Source organism: Onychomys torridus, chromosome 2 (genome assembly GCF_903995425.1).
Source record: "Onychomys torridus chromosome 2, mOncTor1.1, whole genome shotgun sequence".
NCBI lineage: Eukaryota > Metazoa > Chordata > Mammalia > Rodentia > Cricetidae > Onychomys > Onychomys torridus.
The window spans coordinates 54,117,804-54,133,127 of NC_050444.1; the positions used below are offsets into that span (position 1 = coordinate 54,117,804).

Sequence of the window (15,324 nt, forward strand, 5' to 3'; positions counted from 1 at the left end):
CTTTGTCTCATCTGAAAGACAGGTTAGGAGAGAAAGCAGAGTCGGGGTTCCATGAAGGGAGGCACAGCAGTTAGAAAAACAGCTTAGCACCATCTTCCTGCATGGGGCCCTGGCTTAGTTTTACACAGACATCCCGAATGGAGTCTTCCAAAAACTGAGCCCTCAGTGAGGGCAGCTGGAGCAACACTTTGGATGGTATCACAAGACTCCCAGGGCGAAGCTTCCTGGCTTCCTCAGCATATGCCAGTGCCCATTTTACAGGGGGGATTTATGATCCTTCTCTCAGTAGAGCCAGCTAAAGTTTTATAATCTTCATTAAAAACCAGTACCACGTGTAATAATACGAAACACTGCCCTACACAGGGGGGCAAGTTATAGGTGCTTAGGGAAACATGGCGGCTTCCTGGCCTTGGCAAGTGGTAAAGTTGCAGGCACCAGTACAACACTAACACAACCTTATTTTACTGCAAACGTACGTTCAGCCTAAGTCCTAATTACTGTCTTTAACATTTCAACCACCACCTTCTGACATTAAACCCAGGATGGCTTAATGGTCTGCAGCACCCCGACAGCCTTCAGAGGGACAAGGGACAGCGGAAGCAGCCCGGTGGGAGGTAAGGCTAAGGATAGAAAGGGGCTTCTTCTTTAAACTAGGCAATAGACAGTGTGTGGGGGTTGGAGGCCTCCTTAGTGGAGTAGACGTTTAAAGGACCCTCTTGGGTAGGGAGCCGCTCTGTCAAGGCCCACTTCCCATAAAAGGGGGCCGGCTCCGCTTTCCAGGGGTCCTTAGCTCCTCTTGGCCTGCTCCTTCAGGAAAGCCGTGTAGTCAGCCTCGGAATGTCGGGTTCCAAGTCTGCTTCTCCCTTTGATGAAGTGCCCACGGCTCTGGCGACCTCCCCACGTGTCACACTGGCCTTCGCCGCTCTCGTAACCCCACTAGCCGCACAACCCCTGACTCTCAATGCCGGGGCCAGTCTAGGCGGAGCAAGGCAGTCTTCCGGGTAGGGAAAGACAAGGTTCTCAGGGCCGCGCGGCCAGCACAAAGCCGGGAGACCGGCGTCCGCCGCGGCGACAGGCGCGCCCCCTCCCCGAGCCAGCCGGCGAAGCGCGCGCCCGCCCGGGCCCGAGCCCCGGGAGCGCCATTCGCGGAGCGGCTTACGCCAGTCACCCGGCGTACGGCGCCCCAGCGGCCGGGGAGGTGCGCTGCCCCGCTCCCGTAAAGTTATTGTGAATGGGGAGCGGGTGACGTCAGCGCCGAATGTCAACAATGTAGCGATTGAGAGTGTGGGCGTTCCGGGAGAGCGCGAGCCGCGCGGCGCAGCCAGCAGCCCCGCCGCCGCCTCAGCAGCAGCCCCGCGGCCGCGCACCGGGCTGCGGTCGCCCCCTGCGCCCCGCTTCGCCCGCCGCCCCTCCCTCGCGGCCCGCCTCCCCCCCCTTACCCCCACCCCCGTCGCCCCCGCCGCGCGCGTCGCTCCCCTCCCCCTTCCCGGACTCGGGGGGCTGCGAGCGAGCTGCCATGTGATGCGCATCCCCTCCGCCTGCTCTCGGTGACCCCAGGACCGCCCACCACGCCGGCGGCCGGGAGGGGGCTGCGGGCTGGGAAGACCGCGGGCAAGACCGGCGCGGGAGGACGAAAGTTCCCGGGGAAGGTGAGTGCCCGACCGGGCCGCGGGCCGCGGCGACGCAGCGGGGCAAGTTTGCGCGGGGAGCGGGCGCGCGGGGCAGCGGGCAGCGTGGGGCCTCGGCGGGCAGCGAGTCCGGAGGGCGTACGGCCGCTCCCCGCCCACGGCCGCCTTATGGCATTTTTCTAGGAACTGGAAGGGGGTGGGAGCCGAGCGGAGGACGCGGCGGCGGGGCGCGCTCTCCCGCCTGCCTGTTTACGGCGGGCGAGGCGGCATTGTATTTTGCTCGCGTCGCCGGGTGTTTTGGAACAGCAGGGGGAGGAGGAGCCCAGGGTAATAAGTCAGTCGTGGGGCGGGAGGGCGGGTGGGGAGAGGAGCGCAGCCCGAGCCGCAGCAGCTGTCAGACCCACGGCCCTGCCTCCGGCCCCAGCCCGCGCTCCGGCCGGCCGGGGTGGCCGGGTCCCTGCCCACCACCGCACCCGCGCGCGGCGGCCGTTCCGCCAAGATCGCGGCTCTGCGGCTCAGCGCTCAGCTGTCAGCTGCGGCAGAGTGGCTCGGACGACCACGCCGGGCGCTAGAACGAGGCAGCCCCGGGTTCTTGGGCGCAGACGTGCCCAGTGGAGCTCATGGCTTCCGAGAGGGACACCTTGCATCCCCCATGTCCCCAAGGTCCAACAATACACATCCACACCTGTACTCCAGTCTCCGAACCCTAAGGGCTCCACCTAAGAGACGAGTTTAAGGAAGGGACAACTCGCTGCACCTCCCCACGCCGCTCGAGGCCTTCTGAGGGTCTCGCAGATCGCTCAGCCACTGGGTGTTCGGGACCCGAGCCGCACGGAGAGGGCGGCGGGCGGCGCTCATGGACTACCCCAGGTGCCCGCGAGAGGGGACTCGACCGAGCATCTGGGCGACCTCGAGCTAGGCGAGGGTTTGAAGGAACTTAGAGGAAACCGGCAGGGTGGCATGTGTCTGAAGGACCGCACACCCCTGGCCCCGGGGGTCTTGGGCACATAGAATCTCCCCTACGTGCTCTTGCATACATGAAAGTTTGGTAACTTGGGCGAAGTTCCTGTAATGTTGTGGTATGGGTGGTGTTGTGTGTGACCCAAAAAGGTGCTCCTGGCATTCCGCGGGTCCAGCCACTGCCGTTACTGCCTCCTGGAACAAGAGGGGCTGGGAAGTCCCACCTACGAGACGAGACCCAGCTGCGACTTGTGGCGGGCTTGTGGGCGGCCAGGCGACGTGTTTCTGGATTTTCACCTTCGCTGTCTAGTGTCACCGTCTCTTGTTAATTTCATCTGCTGAGTGTATTTAACTAAAAAGGGTAATTACTTTAGATAAAAAAATCCTTCCCTGCCTAGTGGGAACCTTGGCAGAGATGATATCTAATGAATTTTCTTTTTCTTTCTTTCTTTCTTTCTTTCTTTCTTTCTTTCTTTCTTTCTTTCTTTCTTTCTTTCTTTTCCTTCCTCTTTCCTTCCTTCCTTCCTTCCTTCCTTTCTTTTTCTTTTCCTTTTTGTCTTTTTTTTTTTTTTTGGCTTTTGTCTGTTTAGAGTAAAATTAGAAATGTAACTCTGACGTCCGTTTTCTCGGATCATTACAATGTAACATGTAGGAAATTGTCGCGCCGGTAAAGCTCAGGTTGACTGGAAAAGCTAAGCTTGAACCTCTGTTGCCACCCCTCCAGTAGATATGGCTATTTCCGCAAGGCAGCGGGCGGCTTGCTTAAAATGTGAGGTCATCCCATCCCGGCCTCCAGCCGCTCACCAGTGGACCGCCCTTTCCCTCCTCACAGGTAATAGACGTAGTGGGGGAAGAAAGACATCTTTTAGAATTAGTCTTGCTAATTCAGTGTTGCAGCCAAAATACTCCAGTGAAAGGTCTGTCAGCGTCCCTATTGTAATTCAGTTTTCCAGGCGCTAATAATCGTCACAAAACTTTGAATGGCTTCTAGTGTTCTGGTCTTTAAAGCTATTGATTACCCTCTTTGGCTCTACCTGCCATTTCTGAAACCCAGAGTCCTTCACATGAAGGCAGGCAGGGGCCAGGCATGGGATATGCAACCACAAAATGAAATAGTTTGGTTAATATTTACATTTTTAATTTTAGTGGGCTTCAGGTTTGCAGCGTGGCACTCTGAATGTTGGAGTAAATTCTCCTGATGTCTGTTCGTTCTGCGAGTGGGTTGAAATGTCAGTTCATGGAGATCTGTTTCCTTAGGCATGTGAGAGTTCTAGCTAGATTAGAAGCTCTCCTGTTACTCCTCCTGCTTTGTGTGTTGCCTCTCAGAACCTGCCATGGATCAGGAGTGAGGCAGAAAGGGTTGGGGGGAAATGGCCCCTAATTTACTTTGCCACCTGTGCTTGGGAGGATGGCCTGCCTTCTCTTTCTATTGAATTATGCCCTTTGACTCAGAATCTTCAGGCAATTCCCTTCCAGTCACTCACCTCTGGCTGCTGTGTGAGGGGCTTAATTATTTGCAAACTGCCTTGAAATCCCAGGATGAAAGGCACCGAATAAGTGCAAAGTATTGTTATTCAGATATGGAATTTAATGATCCATTACAGTTCATCAGGAAAATGCACTTTGCCGTGATGGGAGGAAATGTTTCCACCTGATAGTGGGTAATAATAAGTGCTTAAAAGTAGGTTCAGATTACAGATGAGACAATTAACTGCAGCCATGTGCTCTTCAATTTGTTGCAATTCATTTTGTGATCAAAGTGAGTTACAGAGAGCCAGATGGTCAGGTTCATGTTCAAATCTCTCTCAAGCCAGCCCTGCACTTCTGTGCCCACTGTCAGCACAGCCGAAGGGACTTAGCAATTCATTAGTGATTGTGAGCTGTTCCTCAGAATTTGTAATCCAGGCTCCTGTGAGAAAGGCCCAGGCCAATCAGTTTTGTTGGGAGCCCTTTAGTTTTACTTGGATTAGGTCTAGCTTAGTGTCTCTGGTATGGATCCAGTCTTAACAAGGAGGAAAGAGACCCTTGGTCTATCAAGCTTTGCTATCAAACTACATTGCTCTGGATTTTAAACCTCAGATTTCAGGGGAGTAGTGTCTGGTTTGCTTCAAATGCTGGCCTGACTGTTGAATGAATGAGTCAGTGCTTAGGTGAAGCAGCTAGCACCTTGCAGTTCCCCTGGGGAGTGTGGGGGTATAGGAGTAGGCTAGTGAGGGTGGGGTGAGGAGCAGGAGCAGCCTCTGAGGCCAGGACCAGGGTGTCTGCATACTGCTCTGCCCTCTTCCGCCCAGAAGGATCTCACACCTGCTTTAAAATTATGTCTTGTCTTCTCAGAATGTTAAATCATAAACAAAGGGGGCCTCATCCCCATTTCCACTGCATCCCTCAGACTGTGTATCTGGTGCTTGTGAGGAGAGGCCATAGTGTCGGGTGTGGGGCGGCCGCTTCCTTCTCAGCTCTTGTCTGCTCTTGCCAGGCAGAATGAGTGGGAATGCTGGCCCTGAGCATTGCCTGTTCCAGATTATTGTGTGGAATCCTCCATCCTAAAGTGTTAATGAGGATGTCTGTAAAAACCTGGGCTAGGTCAGAGAGGTGCCTCAGTAGGATGCCAAGTTTGGCTAGCCTGAGAGCTTGAGTTTGGAGAAAACCAATTTCTGAAAGTTGTTTCTCTCTCTCTCTCTCTCTCTCTCTCTCTCTCTCTCTCTCTCTCTCTCTCGTGTGTGTGTGTGTGTGTGTGTGTGTGTGTGTGTGTGTGTATTAAATAAATATATAAGATCATTTTTTAAAAGCCCAGACCAACCTACAGGTGGCCTGTTTTTCACCACTGAGCATCCTAAAACATCTTATTGTTTAATACTTTCAGACTTATACCTCTTCTCTGAAGTCTGACACGTGGTAGGTAATTTGTTCATGCGTACCAAATGAGTAGTGGTCCATTGACCAAGAAAACAGAAAGGCTTGGGGAGAATGAAGGTCTGAATCAACCTTGGATCTCATTCGGGGATTGCCACCTTCCTTTTTGAATGGAACATTCCATCTGAAAGCCTATATACTTAGTTCTTGGGCACAGTGTTTCTCTTCAGGTAGATAAGCCATTGTTTGGGACCTGCCCAGCTTCCTTCCCTGCTGCTGACTATAGTGCAGGCCCTGTTGTTTCATGCCTGAAGATGTCCATGTACATTTGGTATCTGAGAACGCGATGAAAACAGCAGGTTTGATGTCTTGATTGTTCATATCATTCCCAACATACTTCCCCTTCACCTATCTCACGACTCCCAGAACAGTCTGTGAAGGAGACATCGTGCCCGGTCTTTAGAACTGGCGAGGTCTAATCTGAACTTGTTCTTGAGTGCCTGCTCATAGGCTTCACGTAGCTGTGACTACAGCCCAACACAAAGCTGACAATTCACTTAAGACCTTAGGAGCATTTGTGTTTAGAACTCCACTGTGTGGTTCTCAGCAGTGAACAGTGCCCTTTTGGAATGTCAGAAGGTTGATGATTGGGCTTGCCTGTAGGTGGTTTTCCCATCTGAAATCCCGAGTCCAGCCCCCAAGTCAGTGACTAGATTGCAGTCTGTGGAGCTGCGGCATAGAGAGAACACAGTCTCAGTCCGCAGGTATGTGGAGCAGGGCACAGGACAAGATGTAAGTATTTGTCAACTTGTGCAGTTAGGCAGCAGAACCTTCTCTGTGCCTCCCGGCTGCTCTGCTTCCCGGCTGGTTATTATAGAAACTGCAGTGACATCAGACCCCACCATAGACACTCAAAAGTTCAGAAGTCAGGGCTGATGCCAAACACTGGAATGTCTGTGAGGGAGCTTTTGGCAGAGCTGGGTTGCATTAGGGAAAGCAGTACCAGCCATGGTACTGAGAGAAAAAATTCTGTCTTAGCAGTGACAATCCATGACAGTATACTTAATACATATCGAATTTCTATGTTAATATTTACAATTTGGAAACAATGTGAACTAACATTTTGTTCAGTAAGGTTGCTCAAAATATTACTCATTTTTCTTTTTTCTGTTTGGTTTGGGCTAGGAAATACTTAACAGAAAAAGTTACTTGTCAAGATTTCCCTTTGATTTTTTTATAAGAATTTTTCCTTTTTTGTTCATTCAGATGTCAGTGTGTTTAAAGCTGAAATTTAACCTCCATGCTATTTCCTTAAAGAGGGACAGCGTCTCAGATTCTTTACCCCACAGCCTTTTCAAGGACCACTTTATTTTTCTAAAGAATATGTAAATTGACCCACCAGTGGCTCCACTTCAAAAACCCGGGCAAACTTTGTCTTTGTTTTCCTTGAGCTTTTTCCCCATCAAAATAATGGATGTCCCCATTAGAAACCCTTTCACGTACTCACTCATTCTTAGTCTGGGAATTACAGCCAAAGTGCCTCTCGGTCTTCCCCAGTGACTTCATAATCGCGCCTTTCCCAGCATATTCCCCAGTTCACGGCTCCTTTGTTCCTTAGCCTGATCATGGATTGTCTTTTGGTCTCAAGATGTTCCTCCTGACTTTTTGTTTTCTTGCTGAGGGCTTCAGGACACACGGGGAGCCATTGCTCCAGCCAGCTCCCCTGTGGCAGTGTGGCAGCATCCAGCCTCTCCTTTTCCCAGGCCTTAGCCTATGCCAGCCCCTTTACCCCTCATTATTCTGTCCAGTCCTTCCTGAGCCAGCAGCTAATACAGGTAGACTTGAGTTCATTTCAGAAGAAGGCTTTGGCATGCGCCAGCCCCTGTCAATGTGCTCTCACTCCCCTGTCTCTTCTTTCTCCTGTCACTTTGGGCAGATATTTCAGGGTTCTGCTGGGGACTCTGCAAAGGCCAACCTGTGGACAGTTGGGATCTTCTTTGACTCCAGGAGTAATTCCCATTCCACTAATATGAGAACCAAGTGAACAAGTGAGCGTGTGTGCTCACTAACTTTGCAAACGTCCCAGGAGCCGTAGGTTATTGGTAGTTTTAATTTCCTCCCCACACTGTACTATTTACGGATGCTATCAAATGGGTCATGTGAACAGAAACTACATTCTTGGGCAGCAAATGCCACATGCAATCATCATAGACATATAGAGAGTTGTATCTTAATGTGTAGTTGAAAGGATAGCTAGCTCATTTTAACTTGTGTAAAAGGGAGATATGCCATCCTCTACTGGATATAGAGTGGTGATCTAACCTGACCGGAAGATTAGGGATGCTCCCCACCCCCAGGTAGGAGTTTTAGACAAGACCATTTTAAACCTGGGGGCTTGCTGTTTTCCTCAGTCCTCCAATCCTATTAATTCACAGCTGTCTTCAGCCCTTTGGAGTATTGCATAATCCATGATATAACCCCCAGGGCCATTTTGGCAAATGATAGTTCTTGTCTACAGAGTCCAGAATTGATTTATTTACCTCAGTCCTTAGAACTGGATAAAAACAGAATTGCTAATTGCCCAAAGTACACTTCTGTTCATACTTGGGGGAAAAAAAAAATACAAGTTAACATTGTTACTTTAAGCATTTTAACAGTTTGACAATATTTGAACGATCAGAAGCTACATGGACAGTTCCTTCGGTCAGATGTCCAATGCTATTAGACTGTGCAAAAATGATTAGTGAAAATGTGAGTTTAGCTTCTAAAAAGAAGCCCTGACCTCTCTAGTGCAGTATAGAAACGGGTGGGCTGAGGGGTGTTAGGATTTGCAACCAAGAATGGTTTTAGACCTTTCTTGGAAGCTCAACTTAATATGACTATTAAGTACCTATTTAAAAAAGTCAACTATAATACATGCTAAAACTCCTCTGAGTTTTCTTTGTATATATGTTGCTTGCATTAACTCAATCATCCCAACAACCCAGAACAGAGTTATAGATGGCACCAGGCTCCGGAGTTGGAAAGCAGGGCTTAGACCAGACACCTGATACAAGGGCCGCCATGCTATGTGTCCACCTTTCACTGCAGTGGGACCTCCAGAACTGATCTCAGGAGTGGACATTTAGGCAACTCACTCTAAAATATTGGCTGCTTTCTTGACATCTATCCGAAAGATAAACTTGGAAACCAATTTCTCTGGAACCTGAGTTTGAGTGTCTTATCTCCTTGTACTCTCATGACTCACTTCCTAATGACTGTGTTCCGTGGATCTTAGTAAACATTCAGTGATCAGAAAGTAAAAGTGGTAGCATAGGAAAGCAAGAGATAAAGGTGTAGAACATGAATCCTGATTCTCCATCCCCAGGTTCCTCTCACTTCCTTCCTCTTGATAGGTGAAGAATTTGCCACTTAAGTTTTTTGGTAGGGCAAGGAAAGAAAAAAATAATTCCAGGAACACTCTAACCTGGAGGAAGAATTGGACTCACAACCAATTCCGTTAGCGTTCCTAATTGGGATTGTTAGCTAGCAGTGACAGAGAAGTAGTAACCTTTGCCCCCATTCTAGGCAGTTTCAGGAAGAGATTATCTTGCCAGATTAGCATGTCGCAACTTTCAGCTGGAGATCTGAATGGGTTTGAAGGACTCTGCTCGGCAAGTGTCCAGGTTACCTGGGGTTTACAAGGGTCATCGCTCAGAATGCTTACTCAGCACCCGCCACTCTGCCGGGGCTGGACATGAAATTGACGTTTGCGCCAAGAGGCATGCTTGGGGCTGCTTGAACGCTAAGTGCACGGTCAAGGCGCAGTTTGGGAAATGATAAAGTGTGTGAATGTATGGTGCTCATTTCTTTTAGCATTCGAAATTTGGAGACAGCTAAATGCAGAGATGCTTAGTGTGTCAGTGTTGGAGGTTTTAAGTGATTAAAAAAATCAGGCAGATGAGTGCATAAAGATTCCTATGCAAACAATGATGAGCTCAAATTAAAGCTGCTGATTTAGTGTGAGAATTAGTTGCATTGATTTGTAGAATATCTATATGGGTTCAAGATTCCATATTATGCAAATGAATAAACCCCAAAGAGTCAAACTGAAAAAAAAGAAATTATCTGTGAAAGATATTATTACCATTCAGTGAGAGGAAAATGTAGACACATTTCAAATTAACCCTTACTTCCCACATATCCTCTGGGATGACAGTCTTTGTCAGAATTGTCAGGGAGCTATGCAGGCTTCCTTGCTCTTGCAGCTGGCTCCATGTCACACTGGCCTTTTGGCCTTCTGACCTCAAGCCAATATCAGAAAAGGATATATAAATAGAGTTTCATGAGGGAATCTGTAACTGAGCGTGCCTAGTGCATTACTTTCCTGAGATGTCAGCATTTGAACTGGAGATGGACAGAGAAGCGGACACCTGGGGTAGGAGCCCTGCATTGTCCCACGGTGATGACCTGGGGTGCAGCGTCCCATAGTGGTGAACTGGGGTGCAGTGTCCCACAGTGGTGACCTGGTGATGGAAGTACCATGGTGACAAGAGAGACAAGCAGGTTAGAAGCCAGAAACATCAGTTAAATAAATGAAGATGTAAAGCACAGATGGGTTTTCATGATACATTTATCTGTGAGCTTCACCTGAGAGACTAGATTGGGACACTTCAACCTGTCACAGTTGTGTCGTGACATTTAAACTGTTCTTCGGGGGAAACAACATGGTCAAGGTTTTTGGATTTTTGTCAGTTAGTGGCAAAGATACTGTGAAATTATCCTTGAATTCTTGACTATTATGATGTGGGGGAGCAATGCATTCAGTGTCTTCTACCTTCCTATCCCCTCCCTACCCCCAGTTTCATTGATAAAGATGGGCCAAGGAACTTCTTTTGGAATTGGTTTGTCTTATACTATCAGCACAGTGGTGATATCGGGACATTAAGAGGCTGATTGGTTAAGAGAACAGTGATTATTTTAGATAAAGTCATAGCCTGGTAAACAGCTCTTGGGGGGGATGAGGTCTGAGCTACTCTCCACCCCTCCAGCAACCATGCTATGTTGGGTTGGTGGCGCCATCTAGTGTCCGTCGCTGGAACTGTGCTGGACTCCTGTCTTCCTCATCCTTGATGAAGAACTCCTGGAGGTGGGTGGTTTTTCTGCAGAAGGGCCCTGTCCAGTGGGGACTGCTCTCTAGTTCCTACTTTTCTTCTGCCCCTGCCTATAAATATGTCTCCATGCCTCTGCACCCTTTCTTTTCTTTTCCTCCACCCTCTCCTCCTCCTCTCCTCCCCCTCCTCCTCCTCCTCCTCCTCCTCTCCCTTTCCTCAGCCTCCTCCTCCTAGTCATGGGCTCTTTTCTTTGATTTCCTTCTTCCCTCATCCTCTTCCTTCTGGGACTAAAATCATTTGAGAAGCTCCCTGTCCGTACTATTTAGATGATAAATATCAGTAATTTTCTTGACCTTTTGAAAGTTTTCCTATTTATTTTGTGCAGAAGTGTCTTGGAAGACCTTGTCCTTCATTCTCTGCTAATTAGACATTTTTCCCAAACGTGGTTGTCTGGAGTAGGGTGGGGGGGCATTGGGGGGCTTCATTCATTAGTTTTGGAACTGTTGTTACAGGATTATCTCCTACTTTTAAGTTACAAATATGACCCCTCACACTCGCTTTTATCTGGAAGCAATCATGGACTGCCCCGTGATGCTACCTCATGGGCACGTTGTACTTGGCTTTGTGGAAATGTGTTCTGAGTTACAGGCAGCCCATTCTTCCACATGGCTCTTGGGATCCTGTGTTCAGTGAGAGAGCAGAGCTGAAGGCATGTAGGTCAGAGTCTGGCGTGAGATTGCCACGTGCCGACGGCCATGGGGCCTGGATTAGTGTGTAAATTTCAGTCTCCCTCATTCAGCACTCAATTCCCACGTATGTTCAGCCCTCAAAGTGTGGGTTTGAATGCAAGTCTCCTCCGAAAAACAGGAACTGTGCTTCGGTTACCAGTTCTTGTGGTCGATATGGCAAGCTATTTTGATTTGTCAGAGGGGAGGAAAAGCAGTTAAATCTAGTTAAAATTAAAACCAGTTAAAATTAACCGGCTCATGAGATTTGAATGCAGCTGCTCCACACGTTGAAAAACTGAGAGTGAGTTGTTTGTTTATCTCCCCTGCTGATTATGACCGGTCATGACTTCCTTTTGAGCCAGGGTGTGGATTATCTGTATTTTTGAGCGAACCTAGGAAGATAACAACTGGGTGGGCGGTAGAGAGCCTTGTGTGCCCTGGTTTTATTTTGTCCTGCAGTGTGTGTACCTCTACATGAAGTATTGAGCAGTCAGCATTTCCCAGCAGCAGCTTGCTGACTCACTCGCCCAGAGGCTGTTAGTGAGCCGCTGGCCGCTCGGCAGTGCACGGGACCATTGTAGCCCGAGGAGGGTGGGAGCTCACTGTCTTTGTGTCTGTGGTCACTGTTAGCTGATTGGGGTTCCCTCTACCCAACACAGCCTTCGGGAATTGGGCACATTCTTGCCTTTGCAGGGACGGCATAGAGAATCACAGCATTTCTAGAAATTGATTTTCACTTTATTGTTTGGGGAATCTTCGAGACCAGAAGGGAGAGAGCTGAGAAAAGGGAAAGGGGTAGTCCTGTTATTTCCTACGTAGCACCCCAAGGACTTTTCATAAAACTTGAATTGGGCTGTCTTGGCATTCTCCTTCTGTGGGCAGCAGAAGCGGGAGGCAGGGCAGTAAGGGGGTGGGACTAACAAGCCGTCCCCGGGTGACCGAAGCCTTTGTTTGTATGTGTTGCTGGATATTGATGTCAAAACAAACACAGAGCACCTAGCCTCGGGTCAGGAAGATGCTCCCTGAGTTTGCTGACTCCGTTTGAGTGTTTTGTTTACATCGCCCTGTTTGTGTATCTTCATCGGAAAGTGTGAAAAGCTTGTTGTTTTTTGTTTTGTTTTGTTTTGTTTTGTTTTTCTGAGAGCTCTACATAAACTTCCTTTTGTGGACAGAAGTCGATCGGATCACACCAGGCGCCCAAAGGCGTGATACAAAGCTTGCTCAGGGAAAGCTTTGCAGGGGCTGAGACTGAACCTTTTTGGCAGCTTGGAGAGGCTTCCTGGGGGCTGTCGGACCAGTAATAAAGAAACAGCCGTGGTGACTCTAGTATGCTGTTGATGGACGGTCTCGGTTTCCGCTGATAAGGGTGACTCATCAGTATCAATAGGATTGTGACATCTAATAATAACACAGTGTAAGCCCTTCAAAACATGTGGTTTTAGCCCTTGCTCTCAGTGAAAGGTTGGAAAATGTTAGTTTGAGCTTTTTCCCCCTGACCTCTTTATCTCGCCAGAGTATGAAATTGTGTTTTTGTAGGTGTGATGATGACCCCAGTGTTTTTTCATCTTACTGTTTTTAGTTTCATAATGACTAAGAAACCAAAGTGGATTATTTCATCGCTCAGAAATCTGTGCACTAAGCATCGCCTCCAGGGCTGTGTTTTGAGGGAAATGTGGCTGAAAAGCAAATCCTCCCAGAATGCAGAAAGGAAAAAACTGAACAGACCACAGGCCGGGAGCTGGTTGCCTCCTACACAGTCTATTGTGAAGGGCTGTGGGCATGCTGAGTAGCCCGATTGCCCTGTGAGTCACTGTCAAAGGATTCCAACAAGGGGGTTCACAGAAAATGAGAGTCAGCTATAGGGGAGAGGAAGCAAGCTGCCTGTTTCCATGACCAGGGGCTGTCACTGGCGTGAGCACAGGCTAGTTTGTGTCGGGGTGGGGGTGGGGTCATTCTTGTCCCTGTTAACTTGGTGGTTTTTCCTGTAGGCCATTCTGTTAGCACTTTGCCCCAAGGACTTATCCGTTCTGTAGTTAGAACAACAGAATCTCTGGACTCGGAGAGCATGCCTGCTCACATTCCTGTAGTTTTTGCTTTCTAAACATTTCCCCCCTTTAAACGTGCTGCCACCCTTTCTCCTTCCTTTGTGAGCTGCTGAGCAGGCCTTCACACCTTCTCTGCCCCTGGCACTCACCGCAGGTTTAGCAGACAAACGGATAAACAAACAAGCAATTGTGTGGATGTGTGCGCAGGCACGCACGCACGTGAGAGAGCTGTGGACTGCCTGGCATGGATGCTGGGAACTGTCCTCTTCAGTTCTTGCTCTTAAGCACTGAGCCATCTCTCCAGCTTCTTACAGCCGGGTTTTATTATTTATTTATTTATTTATTTATTTATTTATTTATTTATTATTATTATTCGATGGAGTTTTACGTCAGTCTTGCCACTTTCACACTTCCTTTTCACCAGGTCTTTTGTCTTAGGCTGCCGCCTTGTTGGTATTTGGGAGTTTGATGGGATGCCTGTCTTCTCCAGGGTGCACTAACAGGGCCACTCAGTAAACTAGGGAGGGAGTGAATAGGCCCACTGGGTCCCCTGCTCCGAATCTTACCTGCTCTTGCCTTCTGCCTAAAGAAGAAGTGCAGGCTCCTCAGCTTGACATTTAAAGCTCTGAAAAACCTGTTCCTACCCCGAGACTTCAGGTATATTTTTATTTTGCATGGCTTCCCAACTGGGAGTTATATTTTGATTCTGAAATTTTAAAAATGTATTCCGAAACTACATTTTTGAACAAGTAAATACCGAAGCGTGGTGGGCCTACTCTTCTTCCCAGGGCTCTATGAGGCAGAGGGCTGAGCAAATGACGAGCTATCTGGTTTATCTTGGAGGTGACATAGGTGTTCCATGGCAGCAGTGTGTGTGTGCCCAGGGGCCAGAGTGGATAGTAGAGATGGGGGGGGGGGCACTGGGCAGAGAGAGAGGTCAGGAAAGACTGAAGAGAAGAAATGCTTTCCAAAAGTGGAGTTGGGACTCCGAGTCCTCAAGATGGTGTGGGGTTTGTTGAATGGTACTTAATTCCTTGTTTGGCTTTGTGTTTACAGCTTTCAGGTTCAACACCCTACTGGTCCATGTCGACTGCTGTCAGCATCCTGTCCTTGCTTTTCCCTCTCTCCCTTCCCCGTCCCTGCCCGCCCCCTCCCCCCTTCTTCCTTCCTTCCTTAAGGAAAAAAGTCTCACTCCGTAGTAGCCCTGGCTTGTCTGAAACTTGCTGTGTAGACTAGGTTGGTCTGGAAGGTACAGATCTTCCGGCTTCTGCCTCCTGAGTGTTGGTATCAAAGGCATGGATCACCATGCCCAGCATGTCTTTTTCTTGGCTACTCACCAATTAGACCTTCTTACGATACAGTGATTAGAGGGATATGGAGGATTCTAAGTGTAGATGTAGACTCCACCCCCCCCACACACACACCCATTTTCTTTTTTGGGGGGACAGGGTTTTTCTGTGTAGCTCTGACTGTCCTGGCACTCACTTTGCAGACCAGGCCGGCCTCAAACTCAGATATCCACCTGCCTGTGACTCCTGAGTGCTGGGATTAAAGGCATGTTCCACCACCACCACCACCACCACCACCACCACCACCCAGCTGGTAATTCTTATAATAGTATAAAAAGTTAAAATATATGATAAATCTTTCAGTATTATAATTTGCAAAAAAGGTGAATGCTCACTAGTTGTCAAAGAATGAGAAAACAACCCCAAGTGGTAGGTAATATTGGTGGCACTTATGAAGGATAGGCCCAGCCTTTGTAAAGAGCAAGCACATGTATCAGTAAGAAGACAGACAGACAGACAGACAGACAACCCACCATCATTCCACAAAGGAAGGAAACTAAATGGCTAGTAAATGCATAAAGTGATGTGCAGCCTTATTGATGTCAAGCACATGCAAATTAAATACATAATAGCACATCATTACACGCTGTCTGGATTGGCAAGCATTTACAAATTAGATGATACCATGTGTTGATGGGGATGTGGGTGGGGGTCTTGAATACAGTTGC

The 15,324-nt window shown here is 48.7% G+C and overlaps 1 protein-coding gene across 1 annotated transcript in view; it reads left to right on the plus strand.

The window, feature by feature from the left end:
- Positions 1–1,448: 1,448 nt before the first annotated feature.
- Bach2 (BTB domain and CNC homolog 2) overlaps positions 1,449–15,324 on the plus strand; it is a 335,948-nt gene continuing 322,072 nt past the window's right edge. The window contains exon 1 of the mRNA XM_036179422.1: positions 1,449–1,649. The gene's annotated coding sequence lies outside the window, so the exon portion shown is untranslated. The remainder of the gene's footprint in view (positions 1,650–15,324) is intronic.